Below are 19,805 nucleotides of genomic sequence, written 5' to 3' on the forward strand. Positions count from 1 at the left end.
GAAAGGGGTGGGGGGAGTGCACTGAATGGGATTTCTTGGATAACCGTAATTACAGAAGGAAAACACGCACTGGCTTCTCCTATTATATAAATGAGAACGTTTATAGTAATTTTCTGAGAATGGCATTCTCAAATGTTTTAAGTGCAGAAGAAGAATAAATGGTCGAGTCTGCTTTTCAGCTCTGCTATGACTGCCTGTTTTACTCTTTTTCCTTCCCAACTCTACTTAATTGATGGGTTTTTCGTTTTCTTTTTTTTTCCCTGAAGAGTAAATTATTGTCTTTATTCAGTAAGGAGTTCAAGTGAAATGTAAAGTCCTCTTTTATTCAACTAACTCTTTACTTTCTTGTTAAGACCTCCTGTGTGTGTCAGGCACAGTCCCAGGCTCTGTGTGTTCAGAAATGCACAGCTCCTCCTCCAGGGGGTCTGTGGTCTAACAGGCCAAATGCCAGTGCCAGTTGTCGTGCAGCATGGCAGGTGATCTTAAGGAGGGATAGACATAGTTCTGAGTGAGCAGTCCTGCCTGAGGTTCAGAAGCTGTGTAGCTGGAAGATTTTTTTCGTTGTTGGGGCTTCAAAAATGAGTGATGGTTTGCCAGATGTGAAGTGTGAGGTGAGCTTCCCAGCAACCTCACAACCCCATGACTCCCATCAGTCACTCAGTGCATTCATTGCCTCAACGTGCCGTAGCTTCTGTATGTCATTCATTCGGTCATTCATTTATCCGTTGATTTATGCCATCAAATTTAGTATATGTATTATACTCCTTTTGTGGGCCATTTGCTAAGCAGTAGTGAAATGTGTAAGAAAGATGCTGCATTTACCTTCATTTTATATGTCAACACCAATGGCTAGAGTTATTGGCACGTAGGCATTCTAATCCAAAGATTTTTCAATTCAAAATATTGGGTTGGCCAGAAAGTTCCTTTGGGTTTTTTGTAACATCCACGGAAAAACCCGAAGGAACTTTTGGCCAACCCAGTGTGTGAGTTATTATAGTCAGATGGGTAACATGACTTGGTTTTGAATAGAAGTACTTAGTTATATTCTACAGTGGACAAGAGCATTTAGAGGTTATATAATGCATCTGATCATAGTATCGAACCTGATCAGAAAAACAAAGAAAACAGAATTCTTCTGGAGCTTGCTTTATATACGTGTTTCCACACAATCCAAATAATTCCCATTCACTACAATTCTGGGAGAACATAAGAGCACACAGCAATTTTAGGTAGGTTATCTTGTTGGTTCTGACAGCGTCCCTATGGATCATGAATATAGACTCCATGACTTTTCCAGAAACATAGGAATAGTATGTGGTAGAACTCTAACTTGATTGTAGTGTTCACTTCACCATGCCCATGAGAGAACTCTGAAATTCCTAGATGCCTCTCATACTTCTTTTTCTTCTGATATATCTTTTTATAGTTTTAAAGTAACGTTTTTTTCCTTACATAGCTTTCCTTTAACAAGAAGGCAAATATTTTCTTTTTTTTTTTAAGTAAAATAAGTAAAACAGTGGGGTAATGTAGCTACCAATATTAAAATGTTTACACTTCTAAAATATGGTAGATTTAGGGAACTGTGAACATAGCCATTTGTGTGTGTGTGTGTGTGTGTGTATAGAAATATAGCTTCAATAAATTAGATTTCGTCACAAATACAAAATTATATTTTTTAACATATTGATATTTCACTTCATCATATGATATAACCACGTGCTGAAAATGAAGATGAATTTGGAATTTCAAAGACACACGCAAAAGTATAATCCATCAATGGTCCTCATTCTTCTTGGTGAATCCTTCCCTTTTAGGATATTTCCTTTCACTGAAATGACTGGACATAAGGCATGTCAATGCAAAACATAAGTGAAGAATTTAGAGAAGCTAAATTTTACCAGGGGAATAGATGGGAAGTAGAGATTAAGGAAGCAGGGAGCCATTGAAAAATGTTGGGTGGAATTGAGAGGGGCTTAATGTAGCTTAAGGGAGATGGGCTTTCAAGAGAGCTCCGAAGTCGGACGAGTGGAAACAAGAAAGTGATAGAGAGCTATAAGGAAGGGTCAGCAACTGTTTAGTAACTGTGCGCCTCTGCAAGACCCCAGTGCCTGGTGGTGTGGACTCAGTGGAGTTCTCAAGATTCTTGAGGTCTGGAAAAACATGTTCTCGTCAGATGAGAAGAAAAGATCTAAAAATGATAAAGCAAGTCTGAGAGATGGAGTAGAAATTGAAATTTAGGACTATTGTTGTCAGTGGCACACTATGAGCAACTTTTAAAAGCCTTGTGAGGGTAAAAATGCACTTTTTGGCTTTATAAGAAAGCATACTATGAAGAAAGAAATAATTGATCATATACTCAGAGCTAAGCATAACTATTGGCTTGCTGTCCCTCCCATAACAACCAAAAATTGAGGGGAAGGGAGAGCAAAGATGCTGATCTTGTGAGCTTCAGATTGCCACAGCAGCCAGCAAACAACGACTGGACCGTAGATCAGTATTTCAAGCAAACAGTCTTGACTGTTTTACCAGCATAATCCCAGGATCTTCACTTTAAGCCAATGTTCTTTGCCCTAAGAGAGCGTCACGCAAAGCATTTGTTTCGTTGTGACTGAAGAACAATTAATTTAGTTCAACTCACTTCGTTGAGCATGTACTATGTGAAAAAACCATACCTAGTCCATAAATCGTAGTTCTCCATGACCATAACCACTGGAGGCTGCTGTTTCAGCATACCAACAGAGGCAGTGAATCTCTAGAAGCAAAACAATCTAGGCCAAAACAAATTAGTAAAGGATGTCTGAGGGTAAGTGGTTTTTTTTAATTGATATAAAATTTATATCCAGTGAAATGCACAGTTGAGTACTCTCTTCTACATGATTTTTTTTCCACCTTGAATTCTGTGAAACCAGTTTGCCCTGGTCTTTCTCCTCCACCTTTGGCTATTCCACCCCTCTCTCATCATAGTTACCTATCGCTTCACTAAATGTTGATATTCCAATGTCTGACTCCTTCTCTTCTCAGGTTACGTATTCTCTTTATACTGTGTTGCTTTCAATAACCCCATCAGCATCACATCTACAAATCTAGACCCTATTTCCCATCTGCTCCATTCGTATATATCCAGCAAGCAATGGGACCTCTTTGCTTAGTGGTCCCATAAGAACTTTAAATTTGTCATGTGCAAGAATGAACTTATTGCCTCTCACTACAAACATGCTTTTAATTATGTTTTCATTATTAGCACTAATGAAAACATACTATTCAAAACAATTCAAGCAATCGAGCACTTTTGTGTGATAAGGGATGTGTCAAACATTATAAATCAGGTAACCCTCTTTTGGGAGAACTGATAGTTTAGCCATTTATTCACGCCAAACCTGGCCATCATTCTGGAACTTTCCTCCTTCCTCATTGCACCCACCCAGAATCCCCCCAAAATTTCACCTCCCCCTCATCATCGTGGTCCTTGCTTCTTTCTCTGGAATCTCTCAAATCTGTTTCTTTGTCCTTGTCAAAAATCTTTCTACTTTCTTTCCAGACTTCCACACAGGGAGTATTGTTACAACAGATTCAGACTCTGTTCCTTAGGCATAGAGGTAACGGAGGGATGAATTCTGATTGGAGATTTACTCATCAACCATGTATTGAGTTTCTGTTAGGCATAAAATAAGTCTATTAAAGTAGCAGAACAGAATTAGTCCGAGTGGAGCAAGCGAGCTGAGTGCTTGAGTAGTCGAGTCCCGGAGACCGGTAGCGCTTGCAGCATGGCTGACCAGCTGACTGAAGAGCAGATTGCAGAATTCAAAGAAGCTTTCTCACTATTTGACAAGGATGGTGATGGAACTATAACAACAAAGGAGTTGGGAACTGTAATGAGGTCTGTTGGGCAGAATCCCACAGAAGCAGTTACAGGACATGATTAATGAGGCGGATGCTGATGGTAACGGCACAATTGACTTCCCGGAATTTCTGACAATGATGGCAAGAAAAATGAAGGACACAGACAGTGAAGAAGAACTTAGAGAAGCATTCCTTGTGTTTGATGAGGATGGTAATGGCTATATTAGTGCAGCAGAGCTCCGCCATGTGATGACAAACCTTGGAGAGAAGTTAGCAGATGAAGAGGTTGATGAAATGTCAGGGAAGCAGATATTGACGGTGATGGCCAAGTAAACTAAGAAGAGTTTGTACAGATGACAGCAAAGTGAACACATTGTACAGAACGTGTTAAATTTCTTGTACAAAATCGTTTATTTGACTTTTCTTTGTTTGTAACTTATCTGTAAAAGGTTTCCCCCTATTGTCAAAAAATATGCGTGTATAGTAATTAGGACTTCATTCCTCCATGTTTTCTTCCCTTATCTTACTGTCATTGTCCTGAAACCTTATTTTAGAAAAATTGATCAAGTAACATGCTGCATGTGGCTTACTCTGGATATATCTAATAAGCCCTTCTGCACATCTAAACTTAGATGGAGTTGGTCAAATGAGGGAACATCTGGGTTATGCCTTTTTTTTTAAGTAGTTTTCTTTAGGAACTGTCAGCATGTTGTTGTTGAAGTGTGGAGTTGTAACTCTGCATGGACTGTGGACAGTCAACAATATGTACTTAAAAGTTGCACTATTGCAAAACGGGTGTTTTATCCAGGTACTCGTACACTATTTTTTTGTACTGCTGGTCCTGTACCGGAAACATTTTCTTTTATTGTTACTTGCTTTTTAAACTTTGTTTTAGCCACTTAAAGAAAATCTGCTTCTGGCACAATTTGCCTCAAATCCATTCCAAATTGTATATTGCTTTATTATCTTCACGGTGCTATGTCCCTCTCTAAATCATCTAGTTTATTATCTGGTTTCCTACTTTATAGTCTTTCTCCACTCTCGTATGTAAGCTTGCTAAGGACAGGGGTGTGTTCTAACTTGTTCATTACTCCATCCTTATTGTGTAGATACAGTGGTAAACACACAGTAGGTGCTCAGGAAATATTTGTTGCATGTTAACAAGTAATCTTCCCTCCAGCCTTAAATGAGAGTTTTTGACTGGCACAGTGATTCATATTCACCTCTGCGGATTTGTATAATACCATTATGAAATGTTGCTGGGTGTGTTATCTGCCTCATAGGGATATAAGGATGTTATAAGGATCAAATGAGATAATGTATATGAAAGTTACTTTGTTAGAGAAACAAAAACTTATAATAGTATTTATGATCACTCTCCTGATTTCACAGATGAGCAGATGAGAAACCTGGAGCCCCAGTGGGTACATAATCACCCAAGGGCATAGATATCAGCTCTTACATCTTCTGCCAACCATCACAAAGATGCTTTTACATATTTTTTCCCCTTTATGCTGAATGTCCCTCACTGAAAGGTCATAAGGATGACAAAGATGTTTCTGAAAATTAGAAAGGGAGGAGTAAAGCCACTTTTTGTTGAGAAAGAGCGTGCAGATCAGTAAAAACAGCCACAGGGAACATAGGAATGAAAAATTCAGGGTAGAATTTGGCCTACTGGCCCAGATGGGAATAAACTAGTTGCGATGTTTAATGTGAAGCTATAGAAAAGTTAATAGGTTTGTGAACAAATGTTCCAAACTCTCAGCTCAGGGTATGATTTCCCAATTCAAGAAACTTTTCTACCCTGAAGGTAACAAGTTTTACTCAGCTTTTGTGCAAAGAAACTGCCACTATTTCATATTTTCTTTTCTTTTTCTGTTTCCTTAATAAAAGTATTCAGTATTACTTGGTGGAGTTCTGCCCTATTGTTTGATATCATGACACTTTCTTCCAGTCAGTGCGGTGTCCTGTCATTGGGAGCCATTGGTGCTAACCAGAATGGTGTACAGTACCAGGGAGTATGCTAGTATATTGAGTTATATCTCATATTCTTATGTAATTCACAAACCAGCCCTTGAAAAGAACTCAATTTCGGACCTGTGTGATGTCATTTGTGGTATACTTAAGCCACACTTTATTTTTAATTTGATATATGCTCATTAAAAAACATTATCTTACTTGCTTTAGGGTCACACAACTAGTAAGTGAAGGAACCAGTCTTCCAAACTCCATTATTTGCATTTTTAAAAATTGTTTAGCATTTATATGAAGGCAAAAATTAACCTTCCAGCTCTGTTATCAATTTCTGTATCCCAGTGGATATACCAATGTCCTCTGAAGTTGCATAGCTCTGATTTGTCATGAGGTGGCAATGTGACAACACCTTGAATTGGATCTATGATGAATTCCCCCACCTTGGTGAATTTCTGAGGGAGCTGTCCAGAGCTGAGTTTGCTATGGAATGGCCACTGAGTGAGGAGGCATGAGAACAGACTTCTAGGGCTTGAATATTTGATTTTATGCACATCCAGTCTTAGCTTCTAGCTGAAGAATCCTAATGTGGAACCCTAGGAGAATTTGCTTTCTGGATTTCAAATACAAAAGTTCAAAGCGGTCAGGTTCTATTTAAAAAGCCCACATGCAAAAGTAAGTGAAGTACCTTGAAATTGCCAGTGAAGAGGTCATCCTGAAATCTACAGAGTAAAAAAATGAGTTTTAGAGGAGGAAAATATGTTTTCAAATAAGGGAATGTATATTATAGCTTTTCAAATTCCATTCATTCAGAGAAAGTGAATAAACAGGGATAAAAGACCTTGAACAAGACTCTTTTTCATGTCTATTTAAATAAGAACTTTATTCAATTTGTGGTACTATTAAATAGGAATACAATATTAAATAGCTTAAAACTTATAGTGGTATTTCTTATATCCAAATATGTGAAAAGAATTTTATATAATTTATTATGGCTCATTCTGAGGTGGCTCTGAAATTATGAATTGTGAACACTGTCTAATACTTTTCCCTAAAATATTAATAAATTTATACTTATATATTCTTAAAAATTCAAATATTATATTAAAATAATGTTCATATTATCATTTAAAGATCTAGAATGTAATTTCCCAGTCTTGATTTTAATTCGATTATATGAAAGCTGAAAATATAAGATTGTAACACTTTTTTTTAGATTGTGGTTATTTTTTAAAAAGTCATTCACCTGTTGAATCATTCAATAGATATATAGTGGCACATTCCAAGCTGTGGTCACGTGGTTCCAGCCTCCATTAGACTTATAGTCTAGTGCAGGAAAGGTTAAGTAAACTGAAGCTTAAAATGCACGATAATAAGTGCTATGATGGGGTTGGTACAGCGTATTATAATCACACACTGCAGGATCCTCTTATTTGAATTTGGTGGGGGGGCTGGTCAGAGAGAGTTCCCAGGGAAAGTGATATGGAAGGTGATACCTGAAGTATTAGTAGAATTCAGCCAAGCAAAGAGATGGAGAAGAATCTTTCAGTCACAGTGAGCATAATATGTGAAAGTATGGAGACAAAAGAGGATGTGGTGTTCTTCGAAGAGAAGTTAAATTTAACTAAGAGTTAGAATTCTTAAAAGATAAAACAGGGACTGGGGATAATAAATAAGACTGAGGCAGTAAGCTGAGGTTGTACCATGGAAGCATGAACATCCTTCTAAGAGCATTGGGATTCTGTAGTAAGGTTTTAAATAAGGAAGCTGCCTGGTCAGGTTCACATTTTAGAAAAGTCATTTCAGTGTAAAGAAAAGATCACGGTTAGGTGAGAGCCTAAGTCTAGAGGCTGAGGGACTCTTTTGGAATCTGCTACAGTGGTTCCAGATGATACATGATGCTGGCCTCAACTAGAATAGCACTAAGTGTTGATGGAGAGAAGTAGCTGGAATCATCATTTTTTAGAAGATTAAATTGAGAGAGCTTCACAGCTGTTTGGAAGTAGAGGAGGGTGAGAATATGAGGTCAGGGAAGCTAATTAGATTTCTGGAATCTGCAGCAGTGGTGGCTGGTTCCACTTCCAAAGATAGAAAACACAGAAGTTTGCAAGTGAAGGTAGTGAGATCATTTGGGGGCATAGAAAGTTTTATGTTTCTGTAGGACTCTAAATGAAATGGCTAGCAGAAATTTGGGCCTGTGGATTTTGAAGCTCAGGAATGAGATGTGACCTAGAGATATAAAGTTTAGAACTTTTATCAGGTGGATGGTAATTGAGCATTTAGGAATGGATGATATTACCCAAGGAAGATGTTGAAGAGATTCTCAAACTTTGGGGTCAGATGAATTACCCAGGAGGTGTGATAAAATTCAGAATCCTGGGCACCAACTCCAGAGTCTTACTGAGTAGTTATAGGATGTAGCTCACAAATCTACACGCTTGACAAATAGAGTTCCATGATTTTGATGCAGATGATCCTCTGACCCCACTTTCAAGTAAAAGGAAAAGTGGATCTTGCATAGGAGCCTAAGTAGTATCAGCACATAAAAGATGGACAGAGGAGGAGGAACCCGGAAAGAAGGCTGGTGAAGAAGTAACCATAGGTGTGGAAGGAAAATTAAAAGTATAAAATATCACTAATTACATGGAAAGAGAATCAGTATAAGAGAAGGAATCATCGACAGGGCCAGAAGTGTTGAGACAGGAAGTAAAGATAAAGGCTGGAATACACCTACTACATGTAACAAAAAGGAGGTCATAACAAAGTTGGCAAGAATAGTTTCAGTAGAATAATGTGGGCTGAAGCCAGATTGCAGTGGGTTGAGGGTTGAATATGATATGAGGATGAAAAGACATGAAGCAGAGACAAAATCTTTTACAAGTAGTTAGAAGGGATGGAGGAGGTTGCTACAGCAGGATATGGGTAGGGGTGAATGTTTTAGGAAGGAAACAGCATGAGTCAAAGTCTTATCTCACCCTTGGCCTGCTCTTATCTCTAATTTTTTTGGAGCTTTTCGTCTTATCAACTTATGAATGGATATATTATACAATTCAGCAATAAAAAGAATGTGTTGTGTGTTAAGTTTATGTCGAAATTTCTAAGAAACTACCAAATACTTTTCCAAAGAGCTGTTCTGTTTTACATTTGGATATTGGGGAGCAAATTAGGTGCTGCTTTGTGTTTTGTGCATTATGGTTATGCCAAAAAATACTGAAATATGCCTGAATATTAGCCTGACCCCTAGTGGTGGTCCACATCCATGGGGCTAAACGTGGAACTGAGTTTTTTCTACGCTTTCCATCACATGAGCTGCCACTCCACCTCCATCGTTTCTTGCAAACACATAACAGTAGAGAGATGGTGTAAATATGCCCAAACAAATTTAGATGGTGTACTGCGGGGTCCAGTGGGGCAGAAGGAGGGAAGTCCTTACACCCTGCTACCTGCTTGAGATCAATACCTGCTGTCATAGCTTCAGCATCACCACCATCCGGGGGACTTTGAGAAAAATACTGAACTTCATTTAAGCTCAATTTCCTCATATTTACAACGACGATTATAGTAATACCTACCTTAGAGTGATTAAGTGAGGTTAAATGAGATTGTGTATGTAAAGCGCCTAACACAGTTCAGCCCAGAGTTGACATTCACGAAAGAGCAGGTGTTCATATTTCATAATGATAAAAACAATCAATAATGTAGTCAAATCCTACAATGAAATTTTATTCATGATATATTTTTTTCTGGTTCTCATTTGCTTGCATTCCATGTTAATGTTCTCTATTTCAATTGGAACCTCTTTAAATTTAGGACTGGGTTTTATTTGATAAAGATAAAAGCCACAACCATACCAACAATAACATCCTCTATTATTTTAGAGTAACTATATATCAAGACATTGCTAAAATATTTCTTATGTAAAATTTAATGCTGAAACAGTTTTATGAGGTAGGCAAAGATCTCAGATGGTCTATGTTAAAGATTTTCATCTGTACCTTTTTCACCCAGACCCCACATCTTGACTCCTTGATGTGCTGGCCCTGCCAGTGGCAATGATAATATCAGTTACAGATGGTTGATACAAGAAATACAAAGATTATGTACAAAGTATTGATATTGATACTGATATTGATAAAGCTAGCTTTCTTCTCTTTGAGCTTTTCCATTCTAGAAAGTTAGCTCTCACCGAGAAAAAAAGCTACCTCTTATTTAACCCTTGAGAAACAAAAACAGAATGAACAAAAATCTATTTGCTTCTTTTATTACCCCAACGATACTAGGGCTGACTGTTGTTATTTTTAATTATTATGTTTCCAGGTATTTTTCCCCCGCACTCAACCGACTGATTAATAACCACATAATTTCTCTTTAACAATGACTTCTTCAGCTTATGTCAGAACAAATAATGAACATCCAGAACTATAAAGGACAAACCAGAACATTAATCCTTATGTCCCTTATTCATTGGCCAACAAACTTACTAGGCCTCTTACTGAACTCATTTGCGCCCCTACGCAACTTTCAATAACCTTAGGCACAGTGGTCCCTTTATGAGAAGGCACTGTGATCACTGGCTTCTGCCATAAAGCAAAAGCATCTGTAGGCCGCTTTCTATCACCCGGGGCACCAATCCCTCTTATCCCTATGCTAGTAATTATTGAAACTATTAGCTTATTTATCCAACCAATAGCCCTAGCCCTATGACTAACAGTATCACAGCCGGTCACCTGTTAATTCACCTAATCAGAGGAGCATCCCTTTCCCTATTAAGCATGAATCCTCCCACAGCCCTCATTATATTTATTAGTCTTGTTCTTCTCACTTTTCTCGAATATGCAGTAGCCCTTATTCAAGCTTACGTGCTCACCCTGTGAGTGAGCCTCTACCTACACAATGACACCTAATGACTCACCAAACCCATGCGTATCATATAGTAAATCCTCGTCCCTGACCTCTTACAGGAGCCCTCTTAGCCTTTCTCTTAGCATCCCATCTAGTCATATGATTCCATTTTAACTCAACTTTTTTATTATCCTCGGGCTGATTAACTAGTATGTTAACAATATGTCAATGATGATGAGACATCACCAGGGAAAGCACTTTTCAAGGCCATCACACACCAGTTTCATTCAAAAAGGATGTTGATATGGCATAATTCTGTTTATTATTTCAGAGGTTCTCTTTTTTATAGGCTTCTTCTGAGGTTTTCATCACTCAAGTCTTGCCCTTACACTTGAACTAGGTGGTTGCTAACCACCAACAGGCATTCACCCCCTAAATCCATTAGAAGTACCACTTTTCAACACCTGTCTTACTGGCCTCTGGAGTACCTATTACCCAAGCTCATGACAGCTTGATAGAAGGAAATTGTAAGCATATTCCTCAAGCTCTTTTGATTACAATCTCCCTAGTTTACTTTACACTACTGCAAGCCTCAGAATATTATGAAACAGCTTTTACAATCTCAGATGGAGTACACAGGTCAACAGTCTTCATAACCAAAGGTTTCCATGGCCTACACATGATCATTGGCTCTACTTTTCCTCATTGTCTGCTGCCTGTGCCAACTACAGTTTCAAATCATTTCAGATTTGAAGCCACTGCCTGATACACTTTGTAGACATAGTATGGCTGTTTCTATACATCCCCATTTATTGATGAGGGTCTATTCTGTTTTTTCTTTTATTGGGGTAGAGTTGTTTTACAATGTTGTGTTAGTTTCTACTGTACAGTGAAATGGAGTTGAGGGTGTGTTCTTTTAGTATCAATTAGTTGTCTTCCAGTCAATTAGTACAATCTGAAAAGAATAATAAACCTTATAGCATTAACCACAAACATAGTACTAGCTTCACTACTTGTACTTAGCGAATTCTGACTTCCCCGACTAAAGACAGATACAGAAGAATCAAGTCCTTACAAATGCGGATTTGACCCCATAGGATTTTCCATAAAGATTTTCCTGGTAGCCGTTACATTTCTCCCCTTGATTGAGAGAAATTGCCCCCCTTCGGCCCCTGCCCTGAGCAGTCCAAACTAGCAACCTAAAAACAATACTCACCATAGCACTAATCCTGATCTCACTACTAGCAGTAAGTATAGCCTGTGAGTGAACTCAAAAGGGATCAGAATGACACAAATATGATAATTAGTTTAAATGAAAACAAATGATTTTGTCTCGTTAAACTATGATTAAACTCATAATTACTGAGTATCTTTTGTCTACATAAATATTATTCCAGCATTCACAGTTTCCCTTATAGGGCTATTAATTTATTGATCTCACTTAATATCTTCTCTGCTATGTCAGGAAGAAATAATATTATCATTATTCATTATAGCAACCCTAATAATTCTAAATATCCATTTCACTCTAGCTAGCATAATACTCGTCATCTGACTAATATTCATAACCTGAAAAGCTGCGCTAGGTTATCCCTGCTAGGAATATTATCAAACACCTATGGCATTGATTGCGTCGAAATACAAACCTTCTCCAGTGTTAAAATTACTGTTCTAACTATTATATTCATGCCACTAACACGTTTATCGAAAAGCAATATAATTTGAATTCACACCACAACCTACAGCATACTAATTAGTTTTGTTAGTCTTTACCTTTCTAACAGCAGCCTTAACTTTAATCTTCTCTGACCCTCTGTCAGCACCTTTACCAACTCGAACGGCATGACCCTTACCACTAACACTCAGAGCTAGGCAATTCCAGCTACCTAAAGAATCACTGGCTTGGGAAAAAGCAAACAAACTGTCTATTACTATATTAATCATACTACATATATTCTTAATCTTAACATTCAAGGCCATGGAAATGATTCCATTCTACAGCTGATTTGAAGCAACACAAGTCCCAACATTAGTTATTATTACTTGATGAGGAAACCAAACAGAACGGCTTAATGCAGGACTCTACTTTTTTATTTTACTCACTAGTGGCATCCCTTCCACTTCTAGTTGCACTAATGTCTATCCAAAATACTACAGGCTCGCTAAACTTTTTAACAATGCAGTACTGAGCCCAAACAATATCTAACTTTTGATCCCATATTTTCACACGATTAGTGTGTAAAGTGGCTTTTATAGTAAAAATACCCCTTTATGGGTTACACCTATGATGTCAAAAATGCACGTAGAAGCCCTTATCGCCTGATCTATGATTCTTGCAGCCCTACAACGCAAACATGGTGGCTACGAATCACAATAATCCTGAAACCCCTAGCAAAGTATGTAGGGTACCCATTCCTTATATTGTCCTTCTAAGGAGTAATTATAATGAGCTCAATCTGCTTGCACAAAACAGACTTAAACTAGCTCATCACATGCGCCTCCGTTAAGCACGTGTCACTTGTCATAGTAGCTCTTCTTACCCAAACACCTTCAAGTTCCATAGGAACTAGGGCCCTAATAATCACCCACAGCCTCACATCGTCTATATTATTTTGCCTGGCAAATTCAAATTATCAGCGTGTTCATAGCTGAAACATAATTTTAGTCCGTGGTCTACAAACATTTCTTCCACTAATGGCAACATGATGACTACTAGTAAATCTTACAGACCTAGCCCTGCCCCCAACAATCAACTTAATCAGAGAACTATTTGTAGTAATATCTTTCTTCTAGTCCAATATCACTATTATCCTCACAGGGGCTAAGACAGTATTACCGCCCTATACACTCTCTCTGTATTAATCATAACACAACGAGGTAAATATATGTATCATACCAACAATATCAAACCACCATTTACATGAGAAAACACCCTCATAACTCTTGACCTATTACCCCTTCTGCTCCTATAACTCAACCCAAAATTATTTGGGGACCTAGGTACTGTAATAGAGTTTAACAAAAACATTAGGCTGTGAAGTAAAAGAAGCTTAAATCTCCTTTTTACTGAAAAGCTTAGCCTTTTCTCGGGTGAGCCTCCTCACTCTGGAAAGCTAGCTCTTACCCAAAGCCAGCTACCGCTTATTTACCCCTGAGAAACAAAAACAGAATGAGCGAAAATCTGTTTGCCTCTTTCATTTCCGCAAAGATAAGAGGGCACCTGTTGTTATTTTATTTTATTTTTTAAAATTAATTAATTTAGCTATTTATCTTTGGCTGCGTTGGGTCTGAGTTGCTGCACGCAGGCTTTCTCTAGTTGTGGCGAGCCAGGGTTACTCTTCGTTGCGGTGCGTGGGCTTCTCATTGCGGTGGCTTCTCTTGTTGTGGAGCACGGGCTTCAGGCTTGTGGGCTTCAGTAGTTGTGGCTCGCGGGCTCTAGAGCGCAGGCTCAGTAGTTGTGGTGTACAGGCTTAGTTGCTCTGCGACATGTGGGATCTTCCCGGACCAGGGCTCGAACCCCTGTCCCCTGCATTGGCAGGTGGATTCTTAACCACTGCACCACCAGGGAAGTCTTGTTATTGTTTTAATTATTCTGTTTCTGAGCATTTTATTCACATCCAACCAACTCAGCTACCTCCTCAATGAGGAGAAATGTGGGCATCTGTGACCTCCTCAGACTCAGTATCTCACGAGCGTTTGTTACTCTGGAGAAGAGAAGACACAACACCAGGAATGGCCAGTACCTGATGATTATTCCAATCAGCCATTTGGCAATTTAAGATAGTTGCATTCTTTTTCCCACCCCACCCTAAGCACATTTATTTCCTTTTTTTTTCACTGTAGTAGCTGAGTTTCACCCTAAAATAGTCAAAGGATTCTATTCACATTTTGTCCTTGTAGATTAATGATAGTGTTAAGACACACAGTTCCTTCATGGAAAGTAAGAAAGCGTCTTCTTGGCCACATGTGATTAGCACCATCCAGACTTCTGCCTCACATGCCTGGTGAGGCGTGCATTCTCTTCAGTATCCAGTTGTTTTTCAAGAGAGATGTGTAAATTAAAGTAGTGACAACGATGTTAACATATGTGTTAGGCAACAAAATAGATGGCGCTGATGCAGATGGTGTTACAAGTTGTATTTTCAACTTGGGTCTGCATTTGGAAAATATTTCTACTATTTCCTTCCTTCAATGTCATCAATTTTAATGGCTTCTATTCCATCTAATTTTTAAGCTGTAAATATATTCTAGTATTTGAAAAGGAAATCAAAACGATCCTTTGTAACAGAGGCTGAACCTAGTTTGTTTTCTCAGCAAAATTAGTCTTCAGTTTATATGTATCTAAATGCTGGATTATGAGTTCCCAAATCCGTAATTTACCCTAGAATTCTTCAGTTAATAAAAACCGATGTGAGAATAAGTTTGTCTCATATGATTATTAAAAAACCTCTGAGCAAGCATTTAAATATTAGGAGATTTCATATAAAAAATCTTCCTTTGGGCTTCTCTGACAAATCAATGATTTCGAAATGCTTTCAGAGACCTGAGTAGGGCCTGGACAAGTCATACGCACTAACACTCTCCTATCAGCCTGAGAGCCCCTGGACAGTTTTGACTTTTGCTTAATATCAGTGGATATTTAGTCTACTGAAATATTTTAATCCATCTTTCCCTGTAGAAATTTGAACCTAAATTTAAAGGGGCTTTTCTAATGCAGTTCAAGCCAACAGGTATAATTCATTTTAAAGGTAATTTTTAGGACTAGCTTCAAAGTGTCTAGGCAAACATTTATTTAATTTCCTATGTTTCTGTAGAAATGATAATACCTAACAAATATTACTTACTCTTTGTCACATGCTGTGGTTTACATATCTCATATTTTAATTCTTACAACAAGCCGTAAGGTAGGTGCTAAATGCTATTATTAGTTTAACAAGGACAACCTGAACCTTCAAGAGGTATGTACATTGCCCAAGGTCGCAAAGCTTGCAAGGGGTTGAGCTGGGAAAATCTTTTCTCTAAAATTCATGTTCTTAACCACTCACTGTCTTACTCTGACATATATGTTCTAAACTAGTTTCAAATGTATCTTTAAAAATAATTTAAATATGGATACTTTAAAACACATAAATATATAAATAGGGATATTTATATAAAGAAACATTTATCCTCGTTCTGAAGTAAAGGCTCCAGATACTCTCTGCTCCCTATGCCCCCTTTTAGGTCACAAAGGGACCTCTTTTTATGCATTGTCCACCAAAGGGGTCAGGGTTTGAATTCTCCCCTAGTCTTTTCCTTTTTTCCCTGTTGTAAATGAATTACGTATATGCCCTGAAGTAATTAGCAAAGACGCTGTTGTTCAGGTGAATTTTAAAATAATTAATCTGACCTAATACCTGTCAAGAATAATTAGGAGAAAATATGTCCTCCCTGAGCAGCTCTTTCAAGCTAAGATGCTAAAGCACGATGTCTCCTGTGTGTGCACTGCATGTGCACTGCGTGTGCACTGTGCTAAAAGTGAGAGGGCTAAAAGTGAGAGTAAATCTTAATGGTTTTAGAGGAAATGCTAAAATGATACCTCTTCAATCGCCACCTGGGCATCAGCTCTTCAGTTTCTATATCTGAATAAAAACAAGAAGCTGAACTAACGACAGGGATTCTGACATGAGTGATATCAGTGACTCCTTAAGACATTGTGGTTTGCAATTAAAACTTAAAAACTAATCCCTCCTCTTCCAAAAGGCTTTTGAATGAAGTCACATGCCCCATTTCACAGCCTGTTAATTTTCTTATCATAAGAGCTATTCAACTGTCTTCTAACCCTCTCTCCCATCCCCTACCTGTCCTTTTTTAAATGTTTAGCATCCTTAGTAATCTAATTAACTGGTGAAATTTCTCATGTAATAACCAAGTCCTAAGCAGTATGTTTCGAGAAAGATATTTTAGGAAAAATCAATAAGCAAGCTTTACCCACAGATGCAGTTTGTCAAGAAGGGGAGATAATCTCTGGCTGCAATGACGGCAGGTTTGAATATGATGACATTTGCTGTCCATGATTGTCTGGAGCCCTAAGCACTGCTCTGTCATTGTATAGCAACCTCTCTGCATGCCCTCTAACCTTGCCTTCTAATATATTAAGGGGCTTGTGGAAGAGGAGACCACTGGAGAACTTATATCTCACATCGCCACGCAGTTCAGAGTTAATAATTTCCTTATTAAACCTATGAACCCTTCACGTTTTGTAGTCCTGCCTGCCCAACCCCCTTCTAAGTTAGTTTCTAGGCAAACCAATAAACATGGAATTACATTAAGCTCCTTATTTCAAGGCTGCAGTTCAGGATTTTGCTGCATATTTGTTGGCTCATTTATGGAGACTGCAGCATAATATTCATTAATTCTGTTTAATCTCCAGTACTTCAGTGATTTGATTCTCAACCACATTACCTATGCCAGTTTGTCCATGTTTAAACCACCCCAGTGCTGTGATGCTGTTCTATATGTTGATTACCCAAAGGTTCTGTGAGCTCTAGTCTGGAATCACAGAGGCAGATTATCCACCATTTCCAGTTCTTGGTGATCACTCAGCACTTGAAGGTAACCTATTAGAAAATTTAAAATTTCAGCATCTGTCTTGAATGGCCAACATATCTGTAGCTGACTTTTAATAAGAAAGAATGTGCAGTTTAGGAATAGTCTGAAAAGGTAATAAGCATTTGCAAAAAGAAGGACATTGTTTGCTTTGACAAATTAAGGTTTTGATGTGAAAAAGGGCTTCTTGGAAATATCCCTTTATTGATATGAATCAAGGAATTGAGGTTTTAATTTCAAACTTACCCAGCACTATGTGAGAATGAATATTAATCTTCCAGCAGAACTGTTCTCTGTTTTGAATGTTGAATGTTTTGAGACATTCTCTAAAACACTCTTGCAAGTACTCTCTCGCTCTCTCTTTCTCTTTCTCTTTGTGTGTGTGTATGTGTGTGTGTGTACATCTACGTCTTCACAACCAAACAAAAACATAAATTAAATGTTTACTCTCTAGTTTCATAACATAAAGTAATCACTGATATTGGTCACACTGAAGGGTGGCTTGGAAAGGAGAGAAGTGAAGTCCTTTCAAATGCCGATTCAATATCTTTCCTTCACCTGCTTTCTGGTGGGGAAGGGTGTATAAGGCTGGGTGAAAAAAGTCAATTGAGTAGTTTTTGCAGGCTCAACCAAACTGTAATAGTTAATAATAGTTTTACTGGCAGGGTCTGGAACGGTGGTGCTCCTGTGTGTCGCTGGTGATGGAGGCTCTGCCAGGATTTCTCATTGTGCCCCCATCACTAGTGACACAGGAGCACCACTGTTTCAGACCCTGCCAGTAAAGCTACTATCCGTCACTGAGAATTTGCGTGCATCTGTTCTTTTTTTTTTTTTTTTTTTTGCGTGCATCTGTTCTAACAGCTAGTATTACTTTTCACTTCTAAAAGTACCGTGAGCCCTGTGATAGGATAACTTGAATCAGTAGAACCACAGAACACTCTTCACTGCCCGCTGTGTGCCACATAGTACTGCAGATTCCAAGGATTCTACAGTCATTAAAACAAGAAAGGGCCCTACCTCCATTCAGTTGTTAAAGTAGCAGGGCAAACAGACATAAACTATTGCAATGAGTCTATTAGTTATGCACATGTAAAGAAAGGCAAAATAGAAATTCAATGGCTATGGAACACACAGTAAGATCTAAATTACTCTAGCAATGATGAATTATATTTTTTAATTTATTAATGCTTATTTCCAAATGTTAGTTTGTACAAACATAAATCTGGATTTCATGTTACACCGAGGGAACTGTGTACAGAGTAGGCTAGTAGACTCAGTAGGTTAAACTGTTTCTTTCTTTTATATATATATAAATATATATATATGTATATTTATGTATTTATGTATGTATGTGTGGCTGCGTTGGGTCTTCCTTGCTACGCGCAGGCTTTCTCTAGTTGCAGCGAGCAGGGGCTACTCTTCATTGCGGTGTGCGTGCTTCTCATTGCGGTGGCTTCTCTTGTTGTGCAGCACGGGCTCTAGGTGCACGGGCTTCAGTAGTTGTGGCTCACGGGCTCTAGGGCGCAGGCTCGGTAGTTGTGGTGCATGGGCTTAGTTGCTCCGCGGCATGTGGGATCTTCCTGGACCAGGGATGGAACCCATGTCCCCTGCATTAGCAGGCAGATTCTTAACTGCTATGCCACCAGGGAAGTCCCTAAACTGTTTCTTAAAATAGGTGTGTTTTTTTTTTTTTTCCTTTGAGCTATGAGGGTATTTAGAAAACATTTCACCTAATCCTTCTCCAGGTAAGGAGAAATGTCTTATCCAAACTAATAATACCATCTTTTTAAATGAATGGAATATTTAGTGTACACTAGGAACTATGTTATTCTCTACTTTTAACCAATTTTTATTGTGAAATTTAGTATCCTTAAGGATGAGTCTATAATAAAAGATATGTAGGTCACTGATTTATCAAAAAAAAAAAGAAAAAAGAAAAAAGACACGTATGTAATGCCACTCAGGTCAAGAAATGGATAATTGCTTGCTTCCCAGATTTCCTGAGCAGCCCAGCCTACTTCTGACTCCATTCCTTCCCCCCTCCCTACTGCCCTTCTTCTGAGGGTCATGATTATAATTTAGCTTTTCTTTATAGTTTTACACATTCACATGCATTCAAAAATGATGTTTTTTAGGGCTTCCCTGGTGGCGCAGTGGTTGGGGGTCCGTCTGCTGATGCGGGGGGCGCAGGTTCGTGCCCCGGTCCGGCGGGATCCCGCGTGCCGCAGAGCGGCTGGGCCCGTGAGCCATGGCCGCTGAGCCTGCGCGTCCAGAGCCTGTGCTCCGTGGCGGGAGAGGCCGCGGCGGTGAGAGGCCCGCGTACCGCAAAAACAAACAAAAATGATGTTTTAAAATGTACTTTTAACTTAAGATGAACTGATTTGTAGTAGTGTATATGCCTTTATGTCTATCTTCTTTCACACAACTCAACATTTGTGATAGTAATTCATGTTCTTTTTTGTAGCATTACCTTGGTCATTTTCATTCTATTGTATGAATGTATCACAATTTATTCTACTGTAAGTATTCTAAAATTAATCCATTTTAGAATAAATGGCATTTGT

General features: G+C 38.4%; 1 long non-coding RNA gene and 1 pseudogene across 2 annotated transcripts in view; both read left to right on the top strand.

Annotated features, from left to right (window-relative positions):
* LOC149749771 (uncharacterized) overlaps positions 1-19,805 on the top strand; it is an 83,369-nt gene that overhangs the window by 38,649 nt on the left and 24,915 nt on the right. The window lies entirely within an intron of this gene.
* Positions 231-5,811, top strand: LOC149749772 (calmodulin pseudogene; annotated as a pseudogene).

Source organism: Delphinapterus leucas, chromosome 3, assembly GCF_059928025.1.
Source record: "Delphinapterus leucas isolate spDelLeu-1000000601 "Yukka" chromosome 3, BTC_Dleu_Yukka2, whole genome shotgun sequence".
NCBI lineage: Eukaryota > Metazoa > Chordata > Mammalia > Artiodactyla > Monodontidae > Delphinapterus > Delphinapterus leucas.